This window comes from Miscanthus floridulus, chromosome 2 (genome assembly GCF_019320115.1).
Source record: "Miscanthus floridulus cultivar M001 chromosome 2, ASM1932011v1, whole genome shotgun sequence".
Lineage (NCBI taxonomy): Eukaryota > Viridiplantae > Streptophyta > Magnoliopsida > Poales > Poaceae > Miscanthus > Miscanthus floridulus.
The window spans coordinates 16,058,068-16,074,687 of NC_089581.1; positions in this window are offsets into that span (position 1 = coordinate 16,058,068).

Consider the following 16,620-nt stretch of genomic DNA (forward strand, 5'->3'; position numbering starts at 1 on the left):
GCTATTTACAGTTTTGCCATTCCACTTGTTTTAGTCATAAAATCTCCGTTTTAACTCCGATTTGATCCGTTCAAGTTGCGTTAGGTTCGTAATTAAGTAATCTACATGTTTATGTTACTGTAAAGTAGTTTTCCAACTTTTAAAATTCAAGTTTAGATTTAATCTATTATTTTGCTATAAGAAAACTTGTTTAATTCATAACTTTTTCGTTTTAGATCCGATTTTTGTGATCTTCGCGTCTGTGTGTTCGTAGCGAGACGTAGATTCAGTTTCCAAACTTTTCATCTTGATTCTTTGTTGTTGGTGTACTGTTCTAATCAATAGCTTTGTTTGCTTTGCATGATTACTCCTAGATGCTTGTATGTTGCTGTGGTTATCGAGTATAGACGGTGAGCAGTTCGTGGGAGATCAAGGGTACAACTTTGACGAGCAGGACTAGCAAGAGTACTTTGCTCAAGGCAAGTATAGCATAGGATCATCCTTGTTTCCTATTCACTTTAATTCATTAAATTCATGTTGCATGTGTCGTCTTGATAGGAATTTCCTAGAATTGAACTATTACCTTGTCACCTATGGGTTATGCATCTAGGTAGCTTTGCTAGAGCTCAATTAAACCATGATCTTGTAACTTGACTAATGATATATGCAATAAACATTAAAATATGACTTTTTAGCAACTTAGAAACAGGGGGCTGGAGTGTTTAGCTACTTTCTAAATGCTTCAGATTCCTCTCCCTAAGGACTTATCTGTAAGTGACCATCCGGGACTTACAGTACAGCTATGAGGGCTACATGGCTCTAGCTTTAGCTCAGTATGAGGACCTTTCCTAGCTTGTTAGTGGTTACCTTTATGGCACAAGAGGGGTGTGTTCCGGGTTGGATATAGTGCGGCCTCTGTCCGTCAGTGTATAGGTTACGCGTCATTGTGCCTATCGGAAGGGGAGCTCTACATTCGTAGGCCACAGAAACCTAGCGGCCCTAACTTGTTAGACGAACCTTTGAAATGCTTCATAGTGACCCCTTCCTGCTCATCTTGGAAGTGTTTTGAGAGTAATTAACCCGGGTATATGGGTATCATGACTCACAGTGAAAGTGTACAACCTCTATAGAGTGTAAAACTGGTATATCAGCCGTGCTCATGGTCACGAGCGGCCTTGGAACATTTATGAAATAGATGAACTCTAAGTAATATCAGTTTATACTATTCATTATTCATGTTTACATTTGATCATATGTTTTGCATTGGGAATTGAAACAACTTGTTGCTAGTCTTGAGCTAAAATTGTGACAATTAAAAGTTGAACGCTGTTAAACCTGTGTCAAGCCTTTTGAGTCTCATGAACCCCGTGTTACACTTATTGAGTACGACATGTACTTACGCTTGTTTATTTTCATTATTTGGATAAAATCCCGGATGGGTAACAGATGACTTTGGGTATGATGATTTTCCTGAGGACTACTAGACTTGTGGTCAACCAGCCGATGTTCCTGTGATATGGAGCTTCCGCGAGAGATCTTTTTATTATTCCCGCTATACTTATGTGATAACTCTATCTTATTTGTGATGTAATAAACATTTGTGATGATACTATTCATAATTTGTCGGCTTATGTGTGTAACTGATCTCTGGGCGCACATAAGATTTTGCACTCCATTTTATCCTTAAAATTGGGTGTGACAGATTAGTATCAGAGCTGTGTTGACTGCAGGACGTAAGCCTAGTTAGCAATGGTCATTTTTAGCTCCTTTTGCTTCACTCATTTTATGCTTTCTATCTCACCCTTGTTATTTGCTAAAGTTTATGCTTCTTTTGTCTTATTCTATTATGAAAATTATTGCTTCTAATCTAACCTAACTAAATCTAATTCTGTAGATGCCTTGTGCCCACAAGACTGCCCGCATCAGCATTGGAGGGTACTACCCGCCTCATGGTTTGTCCATGGAGCCAGAGGAGGAAGAACCCCAGGAACAAGAATTAGATCCGCCAACACCGCCAACACCAGTACCTACGCCTGATCTCGTTCAGGAGGAACCCTAAGAAGTCGAGGCCGTCCACTTGTCCGATGATGAAGAGGAAGACATTGTTGGAGAGGATGAGCCGATCTCGCCCCTGGGGTGGACAACAAAGGTGTGGTATAAGCCAGGATGTGAATCCTCTGTTTCACATCACCGACTCATGAGCATGCTTCAGACCTACTACAACGACTGGGATGCAGTTGTGGAATACGTTTACGAAGAACATACACACCCTCTTGAAGATACCTATTGGGAGACTAGGGTGTGCATCACCATCAAGGACGAATAGAAAGGCGCATATTAGCTGGATTCAAACTATGCGCATCATGGCCACCGTGCTACCATGGAGGACAACATAGAAGATGCAACCGCTGAAGCTTGCATAGGCCTCTGGGGTCGCCGATTCGAGGGCATGAAGAATGACCAATATCGATTCCTCCCTCACCAACACTCAGAATTGGGATGGGCGATGATGGACCCACAGGGCACGGATCCAACAACCCAGGTTATGGCACACTTTGGCTATGAGTCCGTGGCAAAGATTCGCCGACTGGAGGATCAATTGAAGGCACAGCAGAAAACCATCAAGAGACACCGACAGGTGATAGATGAACAAAGGGTGTGCCTCAACTTGCCAAAGATGTACGGGGAGCTTCCCCATGAGTATCGCCCATAGACGTTGGAGTCCCTTTTATGTAATAAAATGATAGTAGAACGAGTTAAGTTGAGTCTAGTCAAGTTTACTAGTGCGGTGTGAACATTGGTGTGTTTAGTTGATTTGTTATTATGTTTATGTGTGAGTTGGATCTTTGTAATGAGTGTTGGAACTTTGTGGGCATGTCCGCAAGCTCCATAGTTAAGAATATTAAAGGTTGGGTCAATAAATAAATAGTTGGGTTTGTTACATTATGTTCTCTCGGAATCTGTTTTTCGGAGCAGTCTGTCCTTATCTCAATGCCAATCAAAATCTACATGACCAAAAATTATGAATTTTTTATGGGAATAACTAGACTTAAGCATCTTTCCAATGCCTCTGGAATCACCCCCATGTCTAATCTAGTTCGTGAGATATCTCTGTTTCAAGTTAAAGTTTCTGTGTAGTCTGGAATCTAGGAATAGTTTCGGTTGTATCCTGTTTTGAGTAACCTAACGATAGAATCATGGAATGTGGTCTGAATAAAAGTTGTAGCTAATTTCTTAAGCTTTCCAACCATATAAAGTACGCCTCATTTGGATTTCTGGAACTCGAGATATGACTGTTTTACAGAGATGCTGATGTTGAGATTCGTCCAGAGAATTTTCAGAAAGTAATCTAACTTGGAAATTTTTAAATTTTGAATATTTGATAGCAGATGTCTGGAAGAGGAAGAGGCCGATGTCGTGGAGGTGTTCCCCCACATCTGCCACCACCACCACCGCCACCGACTATTGAACAACTCTTGGCAGAACAGACGCAGCTCATGCAAGCGTGGTGCAGAATCAGCAGAACCAACATGATGGTGGAGCACCGCGTGATAAGCGTGGTGAATTCTTGAAGGGCCGTCCACTGGTGTTCTCTCATGCCATTGATCCACTAGAAGCAGATGATTGGCTTCGTGCAGTGGAGAGGCAGCTCAACATAGCACAATGTGATAATCAACAGAAGGTGTTGTACGCTTCAGGACAGCTCCAGGGAGAAGCTCAAGACTGGTGGGAGTCATTCGAGTATGGACGTCCCACCAACGCTCCTCCTGTCACTTGGCAGGAGTTCAAAGAGAATTTCAGATCCTACCACATACCTGAGGGACTGATAGAGCTCAAGTAGGAGGAGTTCAGAGCTCTGAAGTAGGGATCCATGTCCGTTACTGAGTACCGTGACAAGTTTGCTCAGTTGTCATGTTATGCTCCAAATGAAGTGGCTAATGATGCTGACAAGCAACGCCGCTTTCTCAAAGGTCTGTATGATGGTCTGCGGCTCCAGCTTATGTCCAACACATACCCTAATTTTCAGACGCTGATGAATCACGCTATTGTTATTGACAACAAGCGCAAGGAGATGGAGGCCAAGAAGAGGAGGCTTCAGGGACAGGCCTCTAGAAGTAATACTCGTCCGCGTACCAATCCTCAGCAAGGCTTCCAGTAGAGGTTTCAGGGACCACCCAATCAATGGAACCATGGTTAGTACCCCCAGCGCAACCAGAACCAGTAGCAGAATGCCAATCAACGTCCTCAACAGCAGAGTGGTCAGCAGACACCACGGTAGGGAACACCCAACAACACTCCTATGAAGACTAGTGCCCCTAGCACCCCCAGCAAGTGCTTCCATTGTGGCAAAGAAGGTCACCTGTCTTATAATTGCCCTAAGAAGCCCAACCCATAAACCCCCCAGAAGCAGAATAGCAACCAGAAGCCATCACATTATGGGAAGGTGAATCATGTGTCTACAGAGACAGCACTTGTGAAACCAAAAGTCATGCTCGGTACGTTTAATGTCAACTCAACCCCTGCCACTGTTCTTTTTGATTCTAGAGCTTCGCATTCATTCATATCGCAAGCATATGTTAGAAATCATAGCATACCATTATGTGCCATGCAAAATCCCATATTAGTAAACTCACCGGGGGGAAGTATGCAAGCTTCGTATCGTTGTCTTCCAACTAGTCTATTCTTAAGGGGGTAGAGTTTAAAGTGAGCCCCATTGTGTTAAGAGCATCTGGTATAGATGTGATTCTGGGTATGGACTGGATGAAGCAACAACAGGCAGTGATCCAGTGTAAAGAGAAGCTAGTGGTTGTGACCGCACCAAATGGAGAAAGAATCAGTGTTGATGTTGTAATACAAGCACAACTGACAGCCACAGTGAATCAGCTTGATGATAGCGGCAACAAGGAGAACCCAGTGGTGGATGAATTTCCAGATGTGTTCCCCGATGATTTGCCAGGTATGCCACCTGACCATGACATTGAGTTTATTATTGAATTATTACCTGGAACTGCACCTATAGCTAAGCGTCCATATAGAATGGGGGTTAATGAATTAAAAGAACTTAAGAAACAAATAAGGGAGTTATAGGAGAAAGGTTTTATTCATCCTAGCTTGTCACCTTGGGGAGCACTGGTTATATTTGTTGATAAGAAGGACGGTACTCAGAGGATGTGTATTGATTATCGGTCACTTAATGAGGTTACTATCAAGAACAAGTATCCGTTGCCTAGAATTGATGACTTGTTTGATCAATTGAGAGGTGCTTGTGTTTTCTCTAAGATTGATCTTCATTCTAGTTACCATCAATTGAAGATTCGTGCAACTGACATACCCAAGACAGCTTTTACTACGAGGTATGGTTTGTATGAGTACACTGTGATGTCATTTGGTTTGACCAACACACCTGCCTACTTTATGTATCTGATGAATAAGGTGTTCATGGAATTTTTGGATAAGTTTGTGGTGGTATTCATCGATGATATATTGGTATTCTCCAAAGCAAAAGAAGCGCATGCTGAACATCTGAGGTTGGTCTTGCAGAAGCTCAGAGAACACAAGTTGTATGCTAAGTGAAGTAAGTGTGAATTCTGGTTGAAGGAAGTTTCTTTCCTAGGCCATGTTGTCTCCAATGGTGGAATTACAGTGGATCCAAGCAAGGTGAAAGATGTATTGAATTGGAAACCACCAACAGATGTGGGAGAGATTCGTAGTTTCTTGGGATTAGCTGGATACTATAGAAGGTTCATTGAAGGTTTCTCTAAGCTTGCCAAGCCTATGACAGCTTTGTTGGAGAAAAATGCTAAGTTTGTGTGGTCCGAGAAGTGCTAGGCTAATTTAGAAGAGTTGAAGAAGAGGTTGACTATAGCCCTAGTGTTGATTTTGCCTGATTTGAACAAGAGTTTTTCTATCTATTGTGATGCATCTCATCAAGGACTTGGATGTATTCTTATGCAAGAAGGCAGAGTAGTGGCTTATGCATCCGATAGTTGAGAAAGCATGAGCTAAATTATCCTACTCATGACTTGGAGTTAGTAGCAGTGGTTCATGCTTTGAAGATATGGAGGCACTATCTCATTGGACATAAGAGTGACATCTATACTGATCACAAGAGTTTAAAGTACATTTTCACTCAGACAGATCTGAATATGAGACAGCGTCGATGGTTAGAGTTGATCAAAGATTATGATCTGGAGGTGCACTATCACCCTGGAAAGGTGAATGTTGTTGTCGATGCTCTTAGCAGGAAGAGTTATGCCAATGAGGTGCAAGTGACATTAATGTCAAGTGAGTTGTGTGCTGAGTTTGAGCGACTAAATTTAGGCTTTGTCACTAATGCAGTGGAGTTGGTGTTGGAGCCTAAATTGGAGCAAGAAGTATGTAAGGGTCAGTTACAGGATGCGAAGTTGAGAGAGATAGCGGAAAACATAGTGATTGGTAAGGCACCAGGATTCCGTATGTATGACAATGGAACTCTGTGGTTTGGGAAAAGGTTATGTGTGCCTAAGGATAAGGCTATGCGAGAGGCAATTCTTTGTGAGGCACATGAGTCTGCTTACTCTATTCATCCTGGAAGTACCAAGATGTATTTGGATTTGAAAGAGAAGTACTGGTGGTACGAATTGAAGAGAGATGTTGCTAAATATGTGGCTTTATGTGATACCTGTCAGAGAGTCAAAGCTAAACATCAAAGACCTATAGGATTGCTACAACCAATGAAGATACCTGAGTGGAAGTGTGAAGAAGTTGGTATGGATTTTATAGTGGGGTTACCACGTACTCAGAGAGGTTATGATTCCATCTGGGTAATAGTGGATCGGTTAACTAAGGTTGCTCACTTCATACCGGTCAAGACTACCTATACTGGCCCCCAATTGGCTACGTTATATATGGAGAGGATAGTTTGTCTACATAGAGTTCCCAAGAAAATTGTGTCTGATCGAGGTACTCAATTTACATCTCATTTTTGGCAGCAAGTACATAGTTCATTGGGAACCAAGTTGAATTTTAGTACGGCATATCATCCTCAGACAGATGGGCAAACTGAGAGAATTAATCAAATATTAGAGGATATGTTGAGAGCTTGTGCGTTACAGTATGGTACAAGTTGGGACAAGAGTTTGCCTTATGTAGAGTTCTCGTACAACAACAGTTATCAGAAAAGTCTCAATATGGCACCTTTCGAAGCTTTGTATGGACGAAAGTGTAGAACCCTGTTGTTTTGGAATCAAACGGGAGAAACTTACGTGTTCGGACCAGATGTTTTGAGAGACGTGAAAGAGCAAGTAAGGATGATCAGAGATAACCTGAGAGTGGCTCAGTCTCGACAAAAGAGCTATGCCGACACTAGAAGAAGAGAATTGGTTTTCGAAGTAGGTGATTATGTGTACTTGAAGGTGTTGTCTATGAGAAGTGTGAGAAGGTTTAACATGAAAGGGAAGTTAGCCCCAAGGTATATTGGACCTTTCAAGATTTTAGAGAGACGTGGAGAAGTAGCTTATCAGTTGGAATTGCCTGAGAGTTTGTTAGGTGTACATGATGTGTTTCATGTGTCTCAGCTAAAGAAGTGTTTGCGAGTACCTAAGGAGCAGATACCGTTAGTGGAGCTTATAGTTAAGGAAGATCTCACATATGAGGAGTTTCCGGTAAGGATTTTGGAGACGGCAGAAAGAGTTACAAGAAGCCGAGTTATAAAGATGTGTAAGGTTCAGTGGAATCGGTATACAGAAGATGAGGCTACATGGGAAAGAGAAGAGGATCTGAGGAAAACATACCCATAGTTATTTGAGTAAGCATCGTCCGAATCTCGAGGACGAGATTCATTTTAAGGGGGGTAGAATTGTAACACCCTAAATTTTGCACATTTTGAAATAGGAGAAAATTGGTTAATTAAGCATTTTGTGGGAACTTAAACCTAGGAAAAATAATAAAGTTATCAAATTAAAATAGCAATCATGTATGTGCATTCATGCCGCTTCATGTTCTTTTGAATTGTTTGGTGTGAAGTCAGATTCTAAATCGATCTGAATTTTCATTTTTGAATTTGCTTTGGAAAATATGTCCAAGAAAAGAAGAAGAAATTTACTCCTCTCTTCCTCCCTCTCTTAGTTTTGGCCCGGTCGGCCTTGTTCTCTCCCTAGCCTAGCTCCCTCTCCTTTCTCCTTTTGGCCTAGCTGGTCATCTGGTTTTTCTTCTGCTCGGGCCGAAGCCAGCTCGACCTTTCTCCCTTGCGCGGCGCAGCGGCCCAGTTCCGCCGGCCCATTCCCTTCCAGCGCCACACGCCGCGCCCCGCGCGAGCGCCTTCCACCGCTGACAGCCTGGGCCCAGTCATCAGGCTTCATCTTCTTCTTGCTCGTGTCCCATTTGGACACTGTGCCGATGCCATCGAGTCCGCCTCTGCCACGACCCCCGTGATGCTGTGACGCCCAAGATCCTGGCCAAACAAATAGCGCCCGCACCTCTACTCTATCTCCTATCTCATCTGCCGCTCGTTTTTTTCGCCCAAGCAGCCGCAGCCGTGCTTCACCCTAGCTCTGCCACAAGCATCGCCAACCACTGAGCGCCGCGCCGTTTTTGCTGCCTCCTGTTCTTGTTTTTTGGGTCCGGTGAGTCCACCGTAGCTTCCTCTCTCCCTATACTTTTTTTCGTCGAATAGTGCGCTAGAGGCCGAGAACCGTGTGCTCCAGCGAGCTGGCAATGGTGCCACCATCGGAAGCACCGCCGCCGGCACTGTTCCGGCTGGATTTCCCTTTCTCTTCCGCCAGATTGATTCCAAGCCGTTCAGATCTAATCCAATGGCCCAAAATCGGAGATACCAGTTCGCTGCCAATCTTTCAAATACATGCTTACAATTATTTCCAATTTAACCCACAGTCCAAAGCGTGTTTACAGATTTCGTTTTCTCTTTTCAAAAGCGTATTTTTGTTCGGTTATATTGAAATATGTTTTCAGCTATTTACAGTTTTGCCATTCGACTTGTTTTAGTCATAAAATCTCCGTTTTAACTCCGATTTGATCCGTTCAAGTTATGTTAGGTTCGTAATTAAGTAATCTACATGTTTATGTTACTGTAAATTAGATTTCCAACTTTTAAAATTTGAGTTTAGATTTAATCTATTATTTTGCTATAAGAAAACTTGTTTAATTCATAACTTTTTCGTTTTAGATCCGATTTTTGTGATTGTTGCGTTGTGTGTTCATAGCGAGATGTAGATTCAGTTTCCAAACTTTTCATCTTGATTCTTTACTGTTGGTGTACTGTTCTAATCAATAGCTTTGCTTGCTTTGCATGATTGCTCCTAGATGCTTGCATATTGCTATGGTTATCGAGTATAGACGGTGAGCAGTTCGTGGGAGATCAAGGGTACGACTTTGACGAGTAGGACCAGCAAGAGTACTTTGCTCAAGGCAAGTATAGCATGGGATCATCCTTGTTTTCTATTCACTTTAATTCATTAAATTCATATTGCATGTGTCGCCTTGATAGGAATTTCCTAGAATTGAACTATTACCTTGTCACCTATGGGTTATGTATCTGGGTAGCTTTGCTAGAGCTCCATTAAACCATGATCTTGTAACTTGACTAATGGTATATGCAATAAATATTAAAATATGACTTTTAGCAACATAGAAACAGGGGGCTGGAGTGTTTAGCTACTTTCTAAATGCTTCAGATTCCTCTCCCTAAGGACTTATCTGCAAGTGATCATCCGAGACTTATAGTACAGCTGTGAGGACTACATGGCTCTGGCTTTAGCTCAGTATGAGGAACTTTTCTAGCTTGTTAGTGGTTACCTTTATGGCACAAGAGGGGTGTGTTCCGGGTTAGATATAGTGCGGCCTCTGTCCGTCAGTGTATAGGATGCGCGTCATTGTGCCTGTTGGAAGGGGAGCTCTACATTCATAGGCCACAGAAACCTAGTGGCCCTAACTTGTTAGAAGAACCATTGAAAGGCTTCATAGTGACCCCTGCCTGCTCACCTTGGAAGTGTTTTGGGAGTAATTAACCTGGGCATATGGGTATCATGACTCACAGTGAAAGTGTACAACCTCTATAGAGTGTAAAACTGGTATATCAGCCGTGCTCACGGTCACAAGCGGCCTTGGAACATTTATGGAATAGATGAACTCTAAGTAATATCGGTTTATGCTATTCATTATTCATGTTTACATTTGATCATGTGTTTTGCATTGGGAATTGAAACAACTTGTTGCTACTCTTGAGCTAAAATTGTGACAATTAAAAGTTGAACGCTGTTAAACCTGTGTCAAGCCTTTTGAGCCTCATGAACCCTGTGTTACACTTGTTGAGTAGGACATGTACTTAGCTTGTTTATTTTCATTATTTGGATAAAAATCTCGGATGGGTAACAGATGACTTTGGGTATGATGATTTTCCTAAGGACTACTAGACTTGTGGTCAACCAATTGATGTCCCTATGATATGGAGCTTCCATGAGAGATCTTTTTATTATTCCCGCTATACTTATGTGATAACTCTGTCTTATTCATGATGTAATAAACATTTGTGATGATACTATTCATAATTTGTCGGCTTATGTGTGTGACTGATCTCTAGGCGCACATAAGATTTTGCACTCTATTTTATCCTTAAAATTAGGTGTGACAGCGACCCGACAATGCTGGCAACCCTAGCGGTGGCCGACCTTGAGCGGATCCAGCGGGCCCCTCCCTCCCTCTACCCATGCGAATCCGGTGCATCTGCATCTTGGCGGTGGGCTCCCTTCCTCCTCCGCTTGTGTGGATCTGGCACATCTAGATCCTGATGGTGGATCGAGCTCCCCTATGGCGGTGGTGGCGCATAGCCCAGATCCAGGGCCAGGCCCAGTTTGGGCTACGAGTTTTTTTTCCTTTTTTGTTTTTATTTGATTAACCGAGGCAGGCATTTTAACTACCTCGGTAAAGATCCATTTACTTTGACCTTTTGATCATTGCGGTTGCTATGCCCGCCTTGGTTAATCTATTTTGCCCGCCTCGGTTAAAATTCCTATAGTAGTGAATTCTAGTGTCGATAGGTGGACTAGGGGTGGTCGAGCAACCTACATGTGGCATCAGCCGACCCCACCTCTAGCTCCTTTCAACGTGGATCGTCTTCTACCCAGTGTCCCACATGTCATAGAGTCGAATGGAGTCGGTTTCGTGTCGAATGGATTTGATTTACTGACATAGTATGGACCCGCTTGGTCTATTTTCTGGATAAACCCTCCTGCATTCACAGAATCACCAAAACTTATGGAAATACTTAGTTTAAACCTCTATATCTATGTTGGTGATTGATTTTAAGAATAAATACAGGTCATATTGATGATTTATAATTAATGTTAATGACCGTCAACACCCATGACGATAAGTTCACCGTAGGGCCCTTAAAAACATAGGGCGGGCCTTGCTTTGGTGGGATATAAATAGAAGTTCTTGATCAGCCATTTTAATATTGATGAACACCAAAAAGCTACAAGGTGTTGCTACAATTAAAGATACACTCCACCTACATATTAGAGCTTACTGTTCAAATTTGAAGTTAGGATTTTTCTTAGATCCATCTTTAGAATGTGTTAGGCTTTATCTCATGGGCTAGAGAGTGAGCTGAGCTCTGTGCCTTTGTGATCTTCATGAGCTTAAGCACTTGGAGAATTAGCGGCTCTCTAGCGACGTCGACTCTGTGAGCTTGTTGTGAAGTGCCAGTGACTTGGTATGCTAGGGAAGAGGAGACCTGTTCTTTAGTGGAGAAGCTCCATAGTTCATGATGCAAGGTGACCAAGAGAGTCTGATGGCTGTGATGACCCTTTATGGTTTGCGACCCTTGCCTTGGCTTTGCAAGTCTTTGCAGCAAGCTCAACACCATGATCGAGAGCATTTTGGCAACTGGTAATAAGGTATACATCGTCTCATCTCCAAAGGTTTACACTTCTTGACCTGATCTCACTACTACAAAAAACGTTTGTAGCAACGGGACATTTTTTTTGTAGGGGCAGCTGGTGATGGAGCCACCCCAACAGTGGGCGTGCTCGGGACCCACGAGACTAGATGCCCCTGCAAATGGAACAGTAGGGGCGGCTGGTGATATGAGCCGCCCCTACAAATAGGTCAATTTGTAGGGGCGGCTCACTCACCAGCCGCCCCCGGTATTTCTATTTGTAGAGGCGGTTGGTGATTGAGTTGCCCCTACAAATGCCCATGTATAAATACCTATGATTTGTAGGGGCGGCTCAATCACCAGTCGCCCTTACAAATGACCCACGTATAAAAAACTGTAGCCCCGTCTTCCTCCTCGGGTCACTCACTCCAACCCGTGAAAAAAGATGGGGAGGCCTTGGGCACCTCCCAAAAATTGCTCTACTAAGGGGGAAGGTTTTGGTCTCAAATCATTTGGTGGAGAGGTTGTAGAAGGTAAGAAAATGCTATTCCACACTTTTTTGATGTTTTAATGGTTGGTTAGTGAGTAATTAGAGTTTTGCTTTTCTCTCTCTTCTATTGTGCTTGAGCTACTTATGAAGCAAATTAGACCTAAGTTTTGAATGTACTAGGGTAAATTAGGTAGGGGAAAAAGATCATACCCTTATTTGGTCCATGTTTCTTGATTTTAGTGAACAATTAGTTAGTTTTATGGATGTTTCATGTGCATGTAGATCTAGATCTAGGGTTTGGTTTTTTTATTAATTTCATTTTTGTAAATTTATGTTTGATGAAATTGGACTAGGGTTTGCATGAAAGATATTGGGTAAAATATAATTGTTGCTAATTGTTATCTTTGAAATTATTTATTGTAATCAACAAATATGTATTTTAATTATTTATGGATAAATGGGCCATTAATTAATTTTCCTCTACCATGGTGTGTTTGTATACTTCATGTAATTCTATTTGATTTATATTCATATATATCTAAAGTACATACAATTATTCTCAAGTAATTATTAATTTGATTCATTTATATATATATATGAATAAGTAGTCCTTTAATGTTTGTTTTGTTGTTGTTGTAAAAGATGGAGTACAGGAACTCTTGGATGTATGGTTCATTAAGGTTCAAGGCAGGTTTCTGTGAAGAGGTGTATAAATTTATTGAAGCCGTAGAGAAGCATGCAACGACGTTGATAGAGAATAAGGATACAATTATTTGTCCCTGTAAAGATTGCAAGAACCGTATGACATGGATAGATGTGACTATCATCATATCACATTTGATTATGCGAGGATTTTTTGAGGACTACACAGTGTGGATTCATCATGGTGAAACGGTTATTGTTAACGACGAGGATGAGGAGGAATACGACGACGAAACCCTAGAATCCCTATCCCAATATTCAGCAGAGCTTGATGCATGAATGGATCCCGAGTTTAGCAATGAACAAGGTGGTGATGCTGGTGGTTGGGATGGTAACGATGATGGTGGTGCCAATAATGATGGTGGAGCACATGTCAGGGATGAAGATGATTTGGAGGACATGATTCGAGCCCTTGGATCAGAGATTTTACTAAAGAGCCTGAAAGGTCTAGAAAATTTGGAAAGAATAACAAAAGCATCGAAGGAGATTGTGTATGGTGTTGAAAAGGGATGTCCAACACATTGGACATTGCTACATTTTGTGCTTGGGCTACTCATCCTGAAGGCTAAGTACGGTTGGTCAAACTATAGTTTCAATGATCTATTGTGTCTCCTATGATGGGAAGATGGGATGCTTGGTTTGCTTGGATGGTACTACATGGGTGTACCTAGATGCATCCAAGAAAATAGTTTACCTAAGGAACCAACACTTCTTAAAGACAAGTCACAAGTACCGCAACAAATTGTTCTTTAGATTTTATGACAACGCCCCAGAGATTGAACCCCCTCCGAAGAGACGTCACAACGGAGAACACGTGTACAGAATGGTGAAAAACATACGCGTCGTCTATGGAAAGAAGAATCCGGATGAGACTAACAGAGATAGAAGCACACCTCCTGTCGAAGGTGTACCTTTCAAGAAACAATCAATCTTCTTTCTGTATCTGCCTTATTGGCCATACTTGGAGGTCCCCCATGCCATTGATGCTATGCATGTGTAGAAGAATATCTTTGAGAGTCTCATTGCTACCTTGATGGACACAGGCAAGTCAAAGGATGGTATAAAATCATGGAAAGACATGGTGCAGCTAAACATGATGCCACAGCTTCACCCGGTACCTGGGGCTAATGGAAAATACACTCTGCTCACGGTGTGCTTCAACCTAACACCAGAAGAGAAGAGAGCTATATGTACTTTCCTAAGGGGGGTCAAAGTCCCAACAAGGTTTTCAGCGAATGTGAAGAAGCTAGTATCGATGAAGGACTTGTCAATAACACACTACAAGGCTCATGATTGTCATGTGATGCTGACAGTGTTTCTACCTATTGCAATCAGGACCATAAAGCTAGAGTTCTTGAAAATGGCCATCACCCGCATATGCTACTTCTTTTCGAAGATCTCATAGAATATGATTGGCAAGCAAGAGCTGAGTGACCTACATGAATTTGTGGTGGAGACACAAAACCAACTAGAGATGTGTTTACCTCCTGCTTTTTTTGATATAATGCCACATCTCATGATTCACAAGGTTCATCAGATATAGGCGTTGGGCCCTTGCTACTTGCATGAAATGTGGTCCTATGAGCGGTTCATGTCGGTTCTAAGTCAATACATACATAATCGAGCATACCCAGAGGGCTCCATGATAGAGGGTTATAGTACTAAAGAAGTTGTCGAGTGCTGTCAAGAGTACCTAAAAGTACAGAAAGGGGTTGATAAACCTGATTCTCGTCACAAGGGTAGGCTGGCTAGAAAGGAAACCAGTGGTAGAAAAGTGTTCATCGACCATGATTACAAAGAGGTGAGTCGGGCGCATTACAGTGTCTTACAGAGTACACAACTGATGCAACCGTACATTGATGAACACTTGGCTATCATTATGACGGAGAGAAATAGTCATTCAGATGATTGGGTCATGAAATGACACAAGCAATGACTAACTACATGGTTGAAGGACCAAAACATACTGCCTGGAGAAACCATAGACTCTATTACCATCAGTAGGTTGGCGGAGGGGCCATCGAGATAAGTGACATCTTGGAAAGCTTATGACATCAATGGGTATACATACTATACCCTCGCAAAGGATAGTAAATATGTGAACCAAAACAACGGCGTTCGAATAGAAGCTCTCAATGGAGTGGGGCGAAAGATCAAATACTTTGGCATCATTGAAGAGATATGGGAACTTGACTATGAAAGGGATATAACGGTGGCCCTATTTCGATGCCGCTAGATCAAACAACACCAACTGAATGAGATCAGATTGAGAGTCCTAGACCTCGAGAATCTAGGCTACCAAGATGACCCTTAGGTGCTCGCTTCACATGTCGCACAAGTTTTCTATATGCCTGACCCACAAAGTAACCTCCCCCCGAAGAAGAAGACAAAGCATATGGTTGCCTCTAGGAAACAGCACATTATCGGAGTTGATGGCGTGGACGATGTTGAAGCTTACAATAACTACGATAAGATGCCGCTATTCACAGACTTTCTTAAGAAGATCAGTGTTGTGGAAAAGAACCTGCTCAAAGACATATTGCCATAGGAATGGAAAGGTGTCAAGGGAAAAGTCGTTACAGCGGGCTAGTTAGTTGTTGAACGTGGAGTGTTTGTGTAAGTGTGTGTGTTTGTAAGACTTCATTTACACATGCATGTGAGACTATATATTTATGTATGTGTGTGAGACTATATATTTATGTATGTGTGTGAGACTATATATTTATGTATGTGTGTGAGACTATATTTATGCATGTGTGTGAGACTACCCTTTGCAACATCTAGATGAATCTATTTCAACATCCACCCTATTACTACTAAAACTTTATGAAATCACTTAACACTTTATGAAATGAAGAAATGTCTAAAATAAAAGTTGAAGATCTTGATGAGTTATACAACTTTTATATTCATCATCTTTACAGCTAAAATCATTTAGTGGTTGAAAATAAGGTTTGAAGTTGTCATTTTCTGAAATTCAAAATTTGAATTGTCCAAAATTAGTGATAAAGATAGATGACCAGACTAAAATGATAGAGCATGATTTTAGAAAATTTTAGGGAAAAACCATAACATTTGGAGTTAGTATGAGTGAGAAAAACTAGCTACAAGTTTCAGCCTCAAATTAAAAAGAGAAATCACACTTGTTCATCATTGATCATCATGAATAGTTGTAATTTTTCTTTTTAATCTCTAAGTAAAATTTGTAACTAGTATTTCTCCCTCATACTAACTCCAATTGTGATGATTTTTTCCTAAAATTTTCTAAATCATGCCCTATCAAGTTACTGTGTTGATTTGGTCATTCTTTTCGTTTGACAAAGTTTGAGCAATTTAAAGTTTCAAATTTAAAAAATTGACAAGTTCTAACAAGATTTTGAAAACAAATGATTTCAGCTGAAAAAGTGATAAATACCAAAGTTGTATAACTCATCAAGATCTAAAACTTTTATTTTGGTCATTTCTTCATTTGATAAAGTGATAGTAAACATTGTTCACAAATCAACATGTCTCTCGTATAGTTTACGAAACTATGAGTGATATGTAGATTTATGAACAATGTTTACTAACACTT